Raw genomic sequence first — 16179 nt, forward strand, 5'->3', positions numbered from 1 at the left:
GGAAAAAAACTGTGCTCTGGCTCTTGATTAAGGCCCGAGAGGGTGGATAATATTCGAGCCCTGCGAATCTCACATTTAAGTCTAGGCACCCATTTCAAATAGCGCTGATAAACAGTATTTAAGTCTAAACAAACATTTTAGAACGATTAGCTTTCAATAACTGTGTGACTCACATGTTGGGTCGCGTGGCTGGCTGGCTCGCACATTGTCCTCACTCACGGCCCGAGGCCGATGGCTGGGGGCCCTACTCAAGACCAAGCATGCTCAAGGTAACGCCAAAGATAGATAGATGTTTATTAAACAGTAATACACAGCAGCCTTACGGCTGAATTGTGTATTATACAAAATAGATATATGAAAATGACAAAAGGTAAAATCTATTCAAAAATTCCTGTATACATTACATTATTACTATTCATAATTATTCATAATTTAAAATTAATTGTCGAAATTAAGGCTAGAAGCGATCATGAAAGATCTCTTTGCTCTTTCAGTTTTAACTTTCGGGATAACAAATGTTCGTTCATGACTAAAAAAGGATCTCTCGTTTTTACGTAACGGCGGTAACAAATGATGCAATCTGTGACTCTTATCATTTACAATGTTATATAAAGAAGTCATTGCATAAGCTGCGGTGGTGTTCGTGTAGTGATACTAAATCCAAGCGAGTTAGGGCTTCGTCGTAATTAAAACTGGGGCATATAATTCCAACAATGTCTTTTGAATAAGTTTCAATTCGTGGGTCAAATACTTTGGAAGTGAATGGTGGAAAACAGGTACGGCGTTAGGCTTAGCTACATAATTCCGGAATTTATTTGGGAATTTTAGACATTAAAGAGAATTTTAGAAAAAAATTGACAATTTCGAGAACTTTAGAGCAATTTGAACTTTCACCTGACACGTTGGAAACTTTTCACAGGCAAACGTTGACAAAACATGTTTTTTTCTATTCCAACCTACCAGGATAGGGGTCAGTCCGTTCATATCCATTCCTTATCAGCAGTTATTCACCAAAAGGGGTCCTACAGTGCAGCTTAGCAGCGTTTTGACATCGTAGTTTCGAAGCGAAGGAATCTGGATCTTTGCTTCATAGCAAATATGGCAGAATGCGCACTTTAAGAAACGAAATCTATAGGAATTTTCGGGAATTTTAGAGAGCTTTTGGAGAATTTTAGACATTTCTAAAAGAATTTTAGAGCTTTTGTTTGGGAAATTTGTTTCTGGGAATCGAACTCTGGTTACATTGGTGGGAGAAGGGCTCTCTCACCACTGCGCGATACCGACGTTGTTCACATAATTAGGGAGCTTTATCGACGACGAGAGTGACGGCAACGACAACGTCACAAACGTGCATGTTTAGTGAACAAAAACAATAGCTTTGCACGCTCTACATGCGCGTTTTAATTTCTTTTTGTCCATTTCTTGCCATCGTCAGCAAAACAACGACATGAAATGACCAAATTTGAGGTTTTATGAAGAACATCAACACTTGAGAACAAATTTTCATCCCCCCCCAAATGAAGTGCAGTTATACCAGTTTCAATCTTAAGGGACTGCCACACCTTTGTCGCATGAAAAATCTTGAAATGGTCGCAAAGTGATGGCAATAGCGCGAATACATATTTTGCAATTGAGATGACGTTCTCGTTGCCATTGCCGTTGTGGTTGCTAAGGCTCCAGGTCATTTCACGTGGTCGTCAAGGACGAAAACGGCAAAGAAATGTACCAAAAATTCAAACTGCCCATTGAAAATTTTTTTATGGCATTATCGTAGCCGTTGCCCGTCTCGCTCAGTGGTCCTTGCTGTCTGAGGAGGTGTGAAGTTAATTTTAGATTTAAAGAGGCTCAAACCAGTTTTTTAAAGAAACTGTCTCATTAAAAGGATTGACTCTGTTGTTTCGACCCTTTCCGATCGCTACAGGATCTTTGTTGAAAAATTGTGGTCAGGGATATGTAACATCAGCCTTCGGGAATGGAAACGTTTCGTGTGGTGGAGGTGGGCAGTCACCGGCTTCACCGCACTCTTAAACCGAGGTTCAGCAAGAGGCCGAAGACCTGGGGGTCCAGGACGTCTCTAGTGGAGCTCACGTGGTCGTAGGTGGGTCTAGGTGGATTGCCAAAGATGTTATTTAGGCTTGCCGAGCTTCATCTGCTTGTCTCTACATTTGAGTTTAAATTTGCTTTAATTTCGATGTGCAATGTCCCCGATCAGTGCCCCAGCGCTAGAAGACTTAAGTTCATTATTAACACTATTAAAAGTAGCGAAATGAAGCTAGTAATATGGCTCAACAGATCAACAAGGAGTTACAAAAGACCGCAAGCTGGTGCTGCCACAACAGTCTTCTGATAAACTCAGAGAAGACCAAGCTGCTGGTGTTGGGCACAAGTCAGATGCTTCGGAGGTTACCTGCTGATTTCCATGTCACCTTACTCGGAAAGAAGGTCGCCTTACTCCATCTACTTCTGCTCGGGACCTCGGCCTGCAGGTGGACTGTACTCTAAGCTATGATGAACATGTCATTCAAACTGTGTCTTCGTGCATAGCTAGGTAAGCTTGTGTCAGATTAATGGGATAAAGCATCTGTTTGATGCCAGAACAATAGAAAGAGTTATAAATGCTTTAGTATTTAGCAAGTCATACTTACTGTTCTCCTGTGTGGTCTAACACTTCAAAAAAAAGTATCTCAAAGCTGCAGAAAGTTCAGAATTTTGATGGTAGAATCATTACTGGAACACCTTTGATCATCTAACACTGGTATTAAGAGAGTTAAGGTAGCTCCCCGTGATCATGAGCCGCTACCTAAACTATATGTTGTGGTCAGGAACCCATGACCCGGAGCCTACAACTCTACTGTGTTCATGTAACGGCTCTTTCACAGACCGATTTATATTTTTAGATTGAATTTCCCGCGAATGAGACTCCCACAGGAGCCCGATGACCAATTACAAGAAATTAAGCTGACGTCATAGGGTCACCGAACCGGAACTGCCTTTGTTTTTTGATCTAATTCGCGGGAAGGGCTAGTCTAAAAATAAACCTACTTGTGAAAACGCCGTTTGACAGACGCTGTATGGATGTTGCACGCTCCAGATGGGCTCCTGTTGTGGTTTAATTTTGTTTTTAGTTTGAAAAGTTCTTTTTTTTTTTCCAAACCAGTTTAAATTTTTTTAAGTAGTTTATTTTTTTAGAACACTGCCCATTTTAACATTTTTGGATATCTTTCTGTAATTACTTTTATGTGAGTATGTCATTTTAAGATTATTACGATGGATTGTACATAATAAAATAGGTGCGGTTACTCTAGACCTCTTGCCTATGGGGAACCTTGGGGTTACGGCTTGGGTTGGGTTTACCCTGGGTTATGATCGACTCCCCATTTGCGGTTACACACTTGTAAATTACCCAAGGGGAAGGTAAGCGTTGGCCTGTTTTGGTGGGAAACTTACCTTTAAGATAAGACAAGATGAGATTTATTAGTTTTTCCACTAAATGGTTTTTGAAAAACTAATTACAATACAAAATACATTAAAATTAACTTAAAGGATCTAAAAACAAAAGTAAACATCGAAGATCTGCATATAAACATCGAAGATCTACATCTGAACTACAAACTTTTCTTTGGCTTATTTTCGGTAATTGTCACGATCGGCGCTTCTCTTAAACTGTCCACCTCAATTAAGTTCAGCGATTCATCGCTTCATTTTAAGAAGGCAACAAAGACGTCGACTTCAGTTACGCTTTCTCTAGTCCTTGCAACTCTCCAATTTATAATTTAGACGTCGACTTGCTGCTGGCCAGAAAAGGCGTGCTTGGGTATTTCCACGTCTGCAGTTGTTTACACAGTTCATCACAGCATGTATTTTCCTTGCGTTCGGCAATCTTGTGATTGGTTGAGCCGCTTTGGGGTTTTGTTTACCACAAGACTTACATCTGGAACTGTCATGGGCAATTCTTTTGTTCTTTTTGACGTATCCATGGAAATTTCCCACATGAAATTTTCCTTTGGGCAGATCGGTTACACATAAAAAATTTCTTCCCCGTGGGAAAAAGCAACTTACCCAAGGGCAAAATGGCTAGTGTAACCGCAGCTATTATTTATTGCATGTGAACAATAATTTTTAGTGTTTGGGGTTAAATGCTCAGCTTAGTGATGAGGGTTAGAAAAAAACCCTTTTTTAGACAGTTGATAAAAATAAAACCAGTTTAAAAAATTCAAACTGGTCTGAAAAAAAAAAAAAAGAACCGGTTCAAAAAAAAATTCAAACCATGAACAAAATTAAACCACAACATTTACACTTGGAGTTCTGGCCTGGGTTGCTCGAAGAATGGTTAGCGCTAATCAGCATTAAATACCATGGAAACCTATAGGTTTTGATACCTCTTAACTAATGGTTCGCGTTAACTAGGTTACGAGCAACCGGTCACTGGCATTCAAATGTGTTAAGGAGTTAGCCCCTAGTTAACTTTGTGATAGATTTAAGACGCGTGCATTTTTCATTACTATAACACTAGATACAAAGATAATTGTAATATCCCAGCCTACAAGTCCGCTTCAGGGCAGCGCATTTTTTTAATGCCGCGCAACAAGTTTGTGGAATTTTCTTCCACGCGCTCTTATCAATACTGCTACACTAGCTTGCAAATTTTAAGAGGGACTGGTAAAGGAATTCCTCTAAGATTACGCCAGAATAGTTGTTACGTAAGAGTATTTTAATTTTAGCAATATAATACATCAGATTTAGATTTTAATAGATTATTTGATTTTAATATTTTATTGGATTTTGTCATCGTAATTAGTCTTCTAAAAGCCATTTATGGAAAATTTAATTAAGTTATCTCATCTTATGTAATGTTAAGTTGCCATATGAAACACCATACCGATGCACGCATGATTATGACGTCATAGGTCACCACAACATCCCCTCACCTTAGAGAAGGGGAGGACCGAAAAAACCTGGATTGCTCATCCTCTTGTCCTAAAAGATTAGTATCGAGGGATGGACAGGCGAAGACTAAAACTTGTAAGCAGTTAAGAACATCATGCCATATGCACTCTCAGATATGAAACCAGGCATAAATCGGAGTTAGACTAGATAGGCAACTTAAACACTGGGTTACTCGCAAGTCCGTTGATAAAACCGGCCAGGCTTAACTGGGAACATATCTCATTGAGCTTGCGATTGCGATTTGCGAGTTGCTCCACCATCTGAGTTATGAAACTAGCTGGGAGTTGATCAAAATTTTATATCCGGTAATAAGTGAGTGAAATGCCGGTTTAGAATGTCGCAAATATCTTACGTTTGAACTGCGGAACAGCCATGAAAAGAAAGAGAGATCAGCGTGGTTAGATAAGCAACGAAACAGTTGCAGACAAGCCTGTAAAAATCTAGACTTGAACTTACTTATCCTGCGAACATAGCCTTCCTAACACCTTCTCCCCTAACGAGAGAAGGAAGGACCTGTAAAAAACCGGAAACTAAACATCTAATTATCCAGAATCTTGGATAAAGGCACAACACAGAGAATAAGCGGTTTCTGCAGAAGGTTCTGGGAGAAGGTTTAAGATCGCTCTGTCCGCAGGATAGAGCTTGGTCATGTATTTCATGACTGTCTATTCCGAAATTCAAATACATCAAATTTCATATTGTTAAGTTAGCTCAGCTAGCACAAACTGCTGCTAGAGGGTGTGTGTGAGAATGTTACCACACTCAAAATATTTGTTTGCCTGCGGAAAACTTCAACACTCTTCTCACTGTCTCCTTAGAGATTAGTTTGCGGCGAAGCGTCTTCACGGGTTTCTTCAGCCACAAAACAAGCCATTTTCCGTGGGTTCGATGAAAGAACATTCCCAAGATTAGATAGGATAAAAAGGAAAGTTGACTGAAGTGTTAGCATGTGAGCCTCGAACGCTGAAAGGCCGTTCGCCGACGGCACAGGGAAAATACCGACATACGTACAGAGCATCCATCGCGGGAAACAATTTCCACGAAGCACAACCAATTGGAAAAGGGAAAAGAGATAAGTTTTTAAACTGCTTTTAGATGTTCCTTTTTTTTTGTATGCGGCTTTTAGCACGACAGAACCGTTAGCAGTGCGTGCGTTTAATATGTAAAACATATTCCATGATGTCGATGCCGTCACCTGCATGATGCGCATATAGATGAATTTTTCGGAAATTGTCACTGAATTATCATATTTTCCCCTTCCTGACGAAGGAAGAACTCGTTACTTACAAACAGCAAAATACTTGGTTCAGCCTATCTCATAAATATGTGTGGTTCTTCTCGTTGCATGAAGAGGATAGCATTAAATCGCGGGTTGACGACGCGAGTGAAAGCATCCTCTTTACATCCGTTGACAAAATTCCAAATATTATAACTTCTCATGCAAATAAATTACGACTTTGATTTGCCTACGTCTGAGATTCTTCTGGACCAACAACAAAAATCCGAGAGGAAGGGACCTCTTCCGCGCATTTTGTTTTGGCGAAGGGGCGCGCGATCGTCTTAAGTAATTAGCCTTTTTCCCTTCTCTCGTTTCCGCTCAGAGGGCAAAAAGATGAATTACTCCGAGGAAGAAATTGGCTAAAACATGACCGTTCATACATTCTTTTAAGGTTCTTTACTATCTTGATGATTCTACGCGGCGAATTCGAACTGATATAGGTAGGATGCATATGATTTCACAAGATAGGTCCCGTAAAAGGCGAGCACATATAACAAGACCGTGCATGAATAAAATGGACAAAAGAAATTTCATTTGCATTTCATTCTGCTTCTGTTTCTTTCAATTAAGCACACAGTGTTAACTGGGGTTCTGTTTGTGATTATAAACTGTTATTTTGGGAGGCAGTTTACCGTGTGTCAGATCGATTGGCATATGTTGGGGAAGGAATGTTACACAATATAAAGATATTTCTTCACAAAAGTATTCTTGGGGTATGGATAATCACTGTAGACTGTTAACTTATTACGGGAACATAAAATTTGCATACCGACAAAAGTACACGATGACTAACCAAGCTCGCGTCGCGCATAATAGATGGCCGAGTACTTTGGTTGGTGGTCATGCCGTGTAATTCAGATGATCGCCTTTTGCCACCCTGAATGAGAGGTTTTCTTCATGCCAGTGAGTGATCAAGACTGTGCTCAAAAGTCACCCTGAAAGCTGGGAAACTTACCTGAAATTCATTAACGACCACAATCTAAAAATTTAGCAAAACTGCGTGTGTGATTATGTCTGAATTCGTAAGGCAAGGACGGAAATGTCACCGCAAGGGGTTATCATGATGATGACAACCATCGACCAAGTCTGTTAATGTTTTAGTTTTTGCAAGTACAAGTGCATGATCTTGCTGATTTTTTTTAACCGTTTTCAAGTTGGTACCCAAAAGGAAGTAAATTATATGTGGGTTTATTTCGAGAAAAGATACTAGTTATTGTCCAAGTCGCTTCGAAACAGCGCTCTTGGATGTAACAATCGTCGTATTTGCTGCCATTTCAAGTACCAGGGGCACCCAACGAGAATATAGTTCAAAACCACTCAAACATAGCATTGTTAAACGTATTTTAGTATTTAACGGTAGATATAGGAATATTTTTATCCCTTATATATTTTTCATTTGTTCGGATTTCCTAGCTGAATGTGTAGTGATCCGAAACTTATAGGGATCAAAACTTACCTATTCGAAAATTTCAGCCAGAAAAAAGGCTCCCGAAAATTATAGGTGACCTTTTTAGGGCAAAAATCCGTTAAAAATGGGCAATTATACAATGTTTTAGATGTTCGAAAATCCTAGGACAGGCAGGCAAGCAAGGAATTTTACAACAAATGTTCCGAAAATTCTAGATCTCAAATCGTCTTCCGAACAGATATTTTTCGAAATTTGACATTGGGTGCCCCTGAAGTACGTTGGGCCGAGCTCTTCGCAGATTTTCTTTCAGCTCTCAGGAACAATCGATCACCCTAAGCACGAACATTAACAATTTAATTGCGACAAACCAAAATACTTATACAAAAAGCATGTATCAAGGGAAAAAAACGCGCTAATCACAGAACCGCCTCCTAGCAAACGCTCGAAGGGCTAACGCTTGAAACGTCGGCACAAGAATTTTTCTGATGTGAACTTGTTTGGTGAGACCAAATTTGGCTTATTTCACTTCCCACAGACGGAATACCACAGTTTTTTTTTTTTTGGAAAGTAACCCCTTTATCTCTTGGGTTCCCTGATTTGACGGAAAACGTTGCGAGTAGAAACCGTCCTTTTTATTTAAACTCAGTCGTGGCTTTCGTGTCTCACTCGAATTGTACACTGAGTTTAGTTCATTAAGTAAATTCTCAATAATCAACGTAACTGAGCCGTTATCTCAATTCTCAGTAAAGAAATATATGTAGAGGAAATCCTTCTCAGTGGACGGGAAACCACAGTCATAACAAAGCGAGCTAACCGCAACTGATCTTGACTAATGAAGGGGTAGTTTCTAAAGAAACTGTGGTGCTGCGTCGGTGGGGAAGTAGTATACAAAAATTTGGTTTTATCAACGCAGTTGAAACTTTTAGAATCTCTGTACGGTGGCCAATTTACATTATCAACTCCGTTGATAAAACCAAATTTTTGAACTTGACTAATCAGTCAGTTCGAGAAGGAGTCAAGGGTACAAGAGAAAGAGAGCGGCTAAAATCGATGTTATAAGTAATAACGCAAAAGCTGCCGAGAACTTGAGAAAATTCAGCAGGTAAACTCAACCGCAAACGTCTTTCTGCCTGCTTTGGTGGATCTCCATGTTTGACGAAGCTGACGTATTTTCCACTACCGGATAAACAAAGGCATACTTTAGTCAAAGCCATTTATCTTATTTCCGTTACCAAAGGACGATCAATTCGACTCTAGCCTCCGATGAGTTGATTCCTGATTGAGTAGATTCTGAAAAAGGCTCAAGCAGGATTTTAGAAATTTACCCAGAAATGCAAAACGGTAATTACCGACAGTTCCTTTTGTGGATTAATTTAACAAGAGCACATTAAGGAGCTCTCGACTCTAAAGGAACCCTGGGCCGATTTGAAGCAACAGGTCTCCCTGTTCCCGGAAACTGGTTTTATTCACGACGGATAAAGCACTCGGCCTTCAAACCTCTACGTCGATTGTAATACCCTTATTTGAACAAATCATTGTTTAATTTGACAACAGTGGTCACTATTTTGCGGTATTTTTACCATATTTATGCTAAAAAGAATCAGAAAAGAAAGAACTCTTAAAGTACAAAATGAAATATTTGGCAAATTTATCCTTTGCTTGGCATTTCCGGTTAAACTTCATCTCCTGTAAAAATCATCGTATGACGCAGTAGAAGCTCTTGGATATTTTTTGCGAAGGTTTCAGTTTCACTGGCGATAAATTTAATACAGAGTTCAGATTTCCCACTTTTAAAAGTACACATTTCCCATTTGGCAAAGTATGGATTTTCCAGTTACACTTCGTTTCGCAAAGTAGTACTCAATTCGCAATGCGAAAAGAAACATTTGCTCAGGTTAAAATTTGTGGTTAGGCTTTTTCCCATCCAGAGAAATATTCATAGTTCTTGATAGATAAACACTTTATTGAAGCTTTTGGATTGGAATTAATTCAAAATAATAAGAGTGTACTGAAAAGTGATCCTTGAAAACATCAAATAAAAAGCGACAGTACACAGCTACTGTATAAAAAGCTATTCTTTATTCGCCAATCAACTCGAAACTTCAACATCCTTCCCCCTCCCCATGGCAAAGCCCGGGCATTCGATCGAACTTTTGAAGATTAGATCGTTCCAATTCCCGCCCCCTCGGGCCAAAATGGTGTTTAAATGCCCTACTCTTATCGTCGGATTTGTCTGTCATACCCTATTAAAGGACAATCGTCGTCGGCTCCTGTGGTCTAAATAGAGCTTGTGTATAAACATGCTCACACACGTTTCGTGACCCTTTATATGATGATGCCGTTTTTACCAGACTTGAGCTACTACAAAAACACAATTTTAATATTGAAACTATTAAAAGTGACTTGAAAATTGAATTAATTAAGTCGGACAATGTCAATACGCAAGTATAAGCTGCTCTAACCCCGAAACAAGGCAAAGGAACTGTATACTTATCAACAACAGAGCATAGAGTGTTTACGACTGCATATATTTTCATAGTTCAGTGTCGGTTAATTACCTCTAACAGAAACTTACAGCATTCAGAGCTTTAACAGTGAAATGGACGGTGTGAAAACGTACCACATTGTATTCTCTCTATAGTATGACAAAGACGAATTACGCAGCCAAAATTCCTTTGCAGACAACTTTTGAAGATCTTTTTTGGAAACGAATCGCTCGCAAATGCTATATCTCTTCCTTTAAACACTTACATCTCATCCAAACATGTGTTTTATAGCTGTTAGCGACTTCGGCGCCCGAAAAAAAAAATCATGGCAGTTCCGGTTCAATTTTCCCCACCCCACGCAGGCAAAGGTCAAATTCTTTACTCCTCGGGCACGGAAGATAGTCAAATGCCCGGGCTTTGCCCAGGGAGGGGAGGGATGTTGAAGTTTCGATTTGATCGGCGCATTAGTCTGTTTGTCCTGCAAGTGGGAACCTGATATCTCCGACTATATCCTCAGGTTAAAGCTACATTTGTGTGGCTGTGGTAAAAATTTGCACACTAGATTGATGTCCAGAAACGTTTTGACTGTTTGAACCTGTCTCCCTTCCTAGTGGGGCTTACATAAAAATCCCCCTTTTATTGTAATTGGAGTCAACTTTCTCACCTATGGTCACGAGGCCTTCATTAGATTTCTTAGTGGGTAGGTGCCGCAAAGAGCTTGCGATGAGTAGCGACAAAACCAGCATATTAGGACTGACGCAAATTATCATTCGGGCTAGACTAGAAACATTACTTACTATTATTTCAAAATCAACAAAGCTTTAACTTTGTATAGAAAACCTAGCAAAACTTCGTGAAGTGTCTGGTCATTCGCTTACTATTACAATCAAATCAAACTGGGTGTACGTTTGTATCAGTTCCCGTTGCCGTGATCATGTGGTCTGTCTGTCCTTTATTCGTGATTAAGATTAACCAGTCGCCATAAAATATTTTAAAAGTATGTAGCGGTTGCACTCTTTTTTTTTCAATTGATCAGGTGTTTGATCACGAGGAAAGTTCGCTGATCAATCACCTGATCAAATTCCTGAGGGTTAATTAAGCTAATTCGTAAGCCACTGGAAAATGTTTCGGCTAAAGTGGATTTCTTTGGGGAATGCCGCCATCGCCAGACATACACCTGTTGAGAGAGCCTTATTAAAGAGAGTGATGTTGTGAAAAATGATAAGGTGATAAAGGAAGTACAGGAATCTAGTCTTCGCAGGTTTAGATAAACGAATTTCGTGTTTTAAAACGGAAACAAAACGTAATGAGTGTCTCTGTTCAATCCCACACGCGTGGTTGAATGTTAGGCAACATTGTAGTAGTGTACGATCCTTTAAATAGCTTTTGTTTATAAACAGTAACCACAAGTTGATTCGTCAGGTCAGAGGCATGTAATATTCGCCAATTTGAGATCCCTACACTTCTCTGTTCTCAATAAAGGAGCTCAATTTGCAATAGAACTAACACTGAGTTGAGGTGCGCGGCTACCCTACTTCTTTCAGTAATGTTAACAGACGGCAATTATTATTTTTTTCATGCACCCCCTTTTTAACCTCTTGTATATTGATGATTTTGCCAGTCTTATGTAACCCTGGGAGCACAAAGTCCAATTTGACAACGGCGTAAACTTCTTTATTTCTTTATGCTTTGCTATTCGTAGACAGAGCAAAGTGCGCGCTTCAAAAAGACCGCTATGGATCTGATCATGTAGTTTCACTGCTCCGAACAAATACGCTTGGAATCACTTTTAAGCAATCTCATCTAAGTGGTGACGTTTGCAATGCCAATCGGAAAGCTTAGGAAAAAAGCAATTCGTCGGAATTCTGTAGCTCTACTTCTGAAATGTTCCATTAAAATATTGTGATAATCGTCAGAATCGACAAGAATGTTGTTATACCATAACAACTGGCACCTGTGAAAAAAAAAATGCCCCAAACGTGTGGTGGAGAACACGTCGCAAAGCCATTCACGGTACTTTTGAAGACTCTCTCGAGAGCCCGAAATGTACTATACTTGTAACATTAAAGCAAGTTTTAGGAAGTTCAACTATTAGAATTTTTACTCAAGTGGTGCAACACAAGTCCGATCGACCTACAACATGTCACAGGCCCGGAGCCTGACCAGAAGCACCCACAATACAGTAAACACCAGCATATAAGAACCTAGAGTTTTCCAAGTTAGGCTAATAAGGTCCTATAAAAATGGTATTTACAGTAGTTTTAGGCTATCTAGGCTCTTAAATTGATTCTCATTTCCACAAACGATATCTACTCTACGATGTGGTATGACTGATTTCCTCTGATGAGGACACTGAGGCCTTTATCTCATAACCATGAAATTTAAGTTTTGAACAAGATCTTTGTAGTTTTTAAACTGGAAGTCGCCTGATATTTCGAGGCCATTTTCTCAAATACGAACTTGTTTAATTTTTTAAGCTGACCTGCTTCTTATGTAAGGGGGATTGAAAACAAATTTTTAGCCTAACTATTTCTTAAATTTTTTGGTCTTATATGCAGGTGTTTACTGTATTGGACCCGTTTAACAGTGTGCACTCTCTGTTTCTTGAAGCACCTCCGAAAATTTCTCAGTTTGCAAAGTGAAGCAAGCGAGAGGCGGTAACTCCATGGTTGGAAAGTATCTCTTTTTCGTCGCCGGGTAAGCGCATTAGAAATCGCTCTCGAAATAGTTCGAATAGCGACACGAAAGAGACCGTTCTTTGACATGTCTGCAGAGAACCTGTTCACATTCATGATCCCCGTTATATCACTGCGTTGTCTTATTGCCATGATTTTATGTACTTTTGGTTTCCCTTGTAAAGATCCCCATTAGCCATTGGCTGTCACTGTATGGCCTTTTAAAATACAACTATAATGATAGCATGTATGTGCACCGAAAACTCGTGAACGAAAAAAACGTGACTATGCAAAGCACAGACCCCACCGAGCATGCAGCCCCTTCCGATTTTAATTAAGCTAACGAGGCAAACTGACATTTTCCTAGGGGGTGGGAAGAGATTAATGTTCTGAAAATACAATCGAGCGAATTCTCTTTCCCGTAGGGTAAAAAAAAAGAAGAAGCTAAAAGTAGAAATATGGGAAAGTCATGAAAAAGATAATGGAAATGAAAAGTCATAAAGATAGACTAATTGAATTCCTGATATTTTATTCTTTTTTGGTCGGAAAAATATGTATAGAGTTCCTTAACTGGGAAGATCCAAAACCCATGAAACCCTTCATCGACTACACCCCTGTCCCAAGAAATTTCTAATTGAACGTTCCGCTCGCAGAGACCTCGCAGAGCTCTTACGGTAAATTATTCAATCAACGCTTTTGAATTCACACGCGACTCGAAAGCTTTGATTCGGTAACGTTTTTGACTTTAACCACATGAAAGAGCTCTAAACATTCGGATAGAAAGATTAGCGGCTCTCTTTTTGGTTTCTGTGCAGTTGTTCAAGTTGCGTAATTCAAAAATGTTTGTAAACATTGCAGTCATGTCGCGAGTTTTTCCTACGGCCCGGATGTATTATGTTCACTTGTCGTCAGATAATCGTAATCCAGGGATTTACATTTAAGTAATTCCACGCAACCTGCAGGCAAGAGACAAGTTCAATCTGGACTCCCTGGGATACTGCCATTAATTTCGAGGGCTTCCAGTGCTGGCGTAAGTGCTAGCACAAGCATAAACACTGCTAGCGTTCGAAAATTATGTTGCTTGTCTTGTGTAGTATGTGTGAACCAGCCCTTATGCCTTATGGGTCATGTTACTGTTTTTTTTCCCTCAATTCGACGACGTACGACCCTTGTGAAAATAAACGTTTTAGGTTAAATTAAGACAAACCCAGCTGCAGTGGATGTTTTCAGGCATAATGGGTTGTACTGTTCAACTGATGGAAGATTAGGGACTAGCTCTGGTTCCACCCTAACCGAAAGACTTCTTTTTGTTGAAACTAAAAAAAGAAAAGAAAATCATTTTTTTTATTCGAGGCGTATTACAATTTGCTTCTTTTGGCATGGTGGTTTTCAAGGGTATAAAAACAGCTCTTCTGGCCATAGCTATAATCCGAACGAAATCTTTATATTACTTCAGAGAGAGTTTCCGAAACCAAGCATAATTTCTCTGCCCCTATCCAGGGATTAAATGGGTTACTTCCTGACAGGAATTATCTAAATCTACTGCTACTACTCGAGGGCTTTTCAAGAATCTTGAGTCGAAGGTTATCAAGAGTCTGACGTTAATAAGTTCGGTAGTGTGTTAATTGCGTAACAGCTTAATGAGGTGCAAATGATACGCCGTGTGGTTTTTTAGCAATCCGGCGGTTTTGGATACTTTGCGCTATTCTCGCTTCAATCGGACTTTGTTCTTCTACGGTTACATAAGGTCGGCAAAGATCTAAGAACAAACTTAAATGAGACAGGGCTTTCATGAGCGCGTCTCCTTCTTTCTTTGATAAAAAAAGAGGGTATAGAGTGTTCAAAAAGGCAACGTACTGTTTCTTACCACAAGTTATATGCGAACCATTCGCAAGAAACCGCAGAATTACGTCACAGCAGCGACCCGTGTGGAAGTTTACGACTATTTAAACATTGTTGAAATTGTTTTTGCGACACTGTCTTCCGTTGAAAAACATGAAAACTGTATATCCTTTCCTACTAGGAATAATTATGTCGGAAAGTCTTGCATTTCCTTTATCGCCTTATCATTTTTCACAACATTATCATCAATCCCCTCCTTTGCTTTTCCTGTTGTTAAGGATTGCCCCTTTAACAGGTGTATGAATGGGGGCCTATATCAGAGAAACATGCCACACATAATTAGGAATGTGATCGGGTGAGGAATGTTCAATTTGTCTTGTTCAATTTAAATATTGTTACTTTTTTTTAATAAAGAGAGTCTCCGCATAAGGAGAATCTTCCAGCGAGTTTGGGCAGCTCCCTGTTGGGTCTATAGCTCCGTTGTTGGACTGAGTTACGTACCGGTAGCAGAAGTTTTTCGGCCTTTCTTGTGCTAATGCTAAAGTGGCTTTCATATATGCGAAGACCTCCAATCTCAAATTGCTTCATTTCCTCAGTTTAAATATATGTCCTTACTGTTGTAACTCGCATTTCTGACCTTGAAAACTAAATCAATCATTTGTTTTCATTTTGTGTAGATAAGGAAGGAAAGTAATAACATTCCATTCGGTTGTTACCGCTTGGAGGGTCACAAACCTAAAATAGCCAGTATTGATTTAACCCATACCAAAACACAGTCACTTTGTATTTAAAAAATCATATCATATCCTCAGAATGAAATAGGGTTCAAAGTTTAGTCTTTCCTCGTGAACTTGAAGGCAATGGCCACGGATGCCACTGGAAAGTTTCATTTAATTCACAGGGTGTTCTGATAATTAACAATCAGACGGGTCCTGTTCACTTACTATCGCAATTTTAGGCTGAAGGGTTTTAATCAAACCGATTTGATTGGATTGCGATCTCTCTTACAAAAAAAAAATTCCTTTTACCGCCGTCAGTTGCAGACTTATTCACGCTCATGAAAGTTGAACTGCAGTTATGGTCTTTATTTGATTTTATTTCCCATTCTACCTGCCGCTGGCTTTTATGGAAAGTCTATATATTAAGGCACCAGAAGCTGTTCAAGGGGTCGTTATAAGCTAATAATGGACCCATTTTTAAGACGGCCGCCAAAGGGGTGCAGCTGTATGCATGCGAAGGTCTGCAAGGGGATACCTTCTCCTTGAGGGTTTGAAGTCGTTCGCAAAAAAAAGCAAAAAGCGATTTTTTCCCGTCTGACCGATGCCTACAAGTGTATAGTTTCCTCTTTCCAGTAATGGGGGCCGGGCTATCGAAAAGGCTTAAAATCGAGCAACCTTACTAATCTTGTCGTATAATCCGAATTTGTGAAGCGTTTTTTTCTAGCTTTTGCGTTTAGATTATTATTATTATTATTATTGTTATTATTATTATTATTATTAATTTTTGTTAGTTCCTCAAAGCTTAATTCGCCCAACGGTTCTT

At 39.5% G+C, this 16179-nt stretch overlaps 1 long non-coding RNA gene across 1 annotated transcript; it reads left to right on the forward strand.

Annotated features, from left to right (window-relative positions):
• The first annotated feature begins 255 nt into the window (after window positions 1-255).
• Window positions 256-2461, forward strand: LOC138007746 (uncharacterized). Its single transcript, XR_011124105.1, has 3 exons — window positions 256-269; window positions 1922-2098; window positions 2293-2461. It is a non-coding gene; the product is annotated as an uncharacterized lncRNA (long non-coding RNA).
• Window positions 2462-16179: the final 13718 nt, after the last annotated feature.

The sequence above is a fragment of the Montipora foliosa genome, chromosome 6, assembly GCF_036669935.1.
Source record: "Montipora foliosa isolate CH-2021 chromosome 6, ASM3666993v2, whole genome shotgun sequence".
Taxonomy (NCBI): domain Eukaryota; kingdom Metazoa; phylum Cnidaria; class Anthozoa; order Scleractinia; family Acroporidae; genus Montipora; species Montipora foliosa.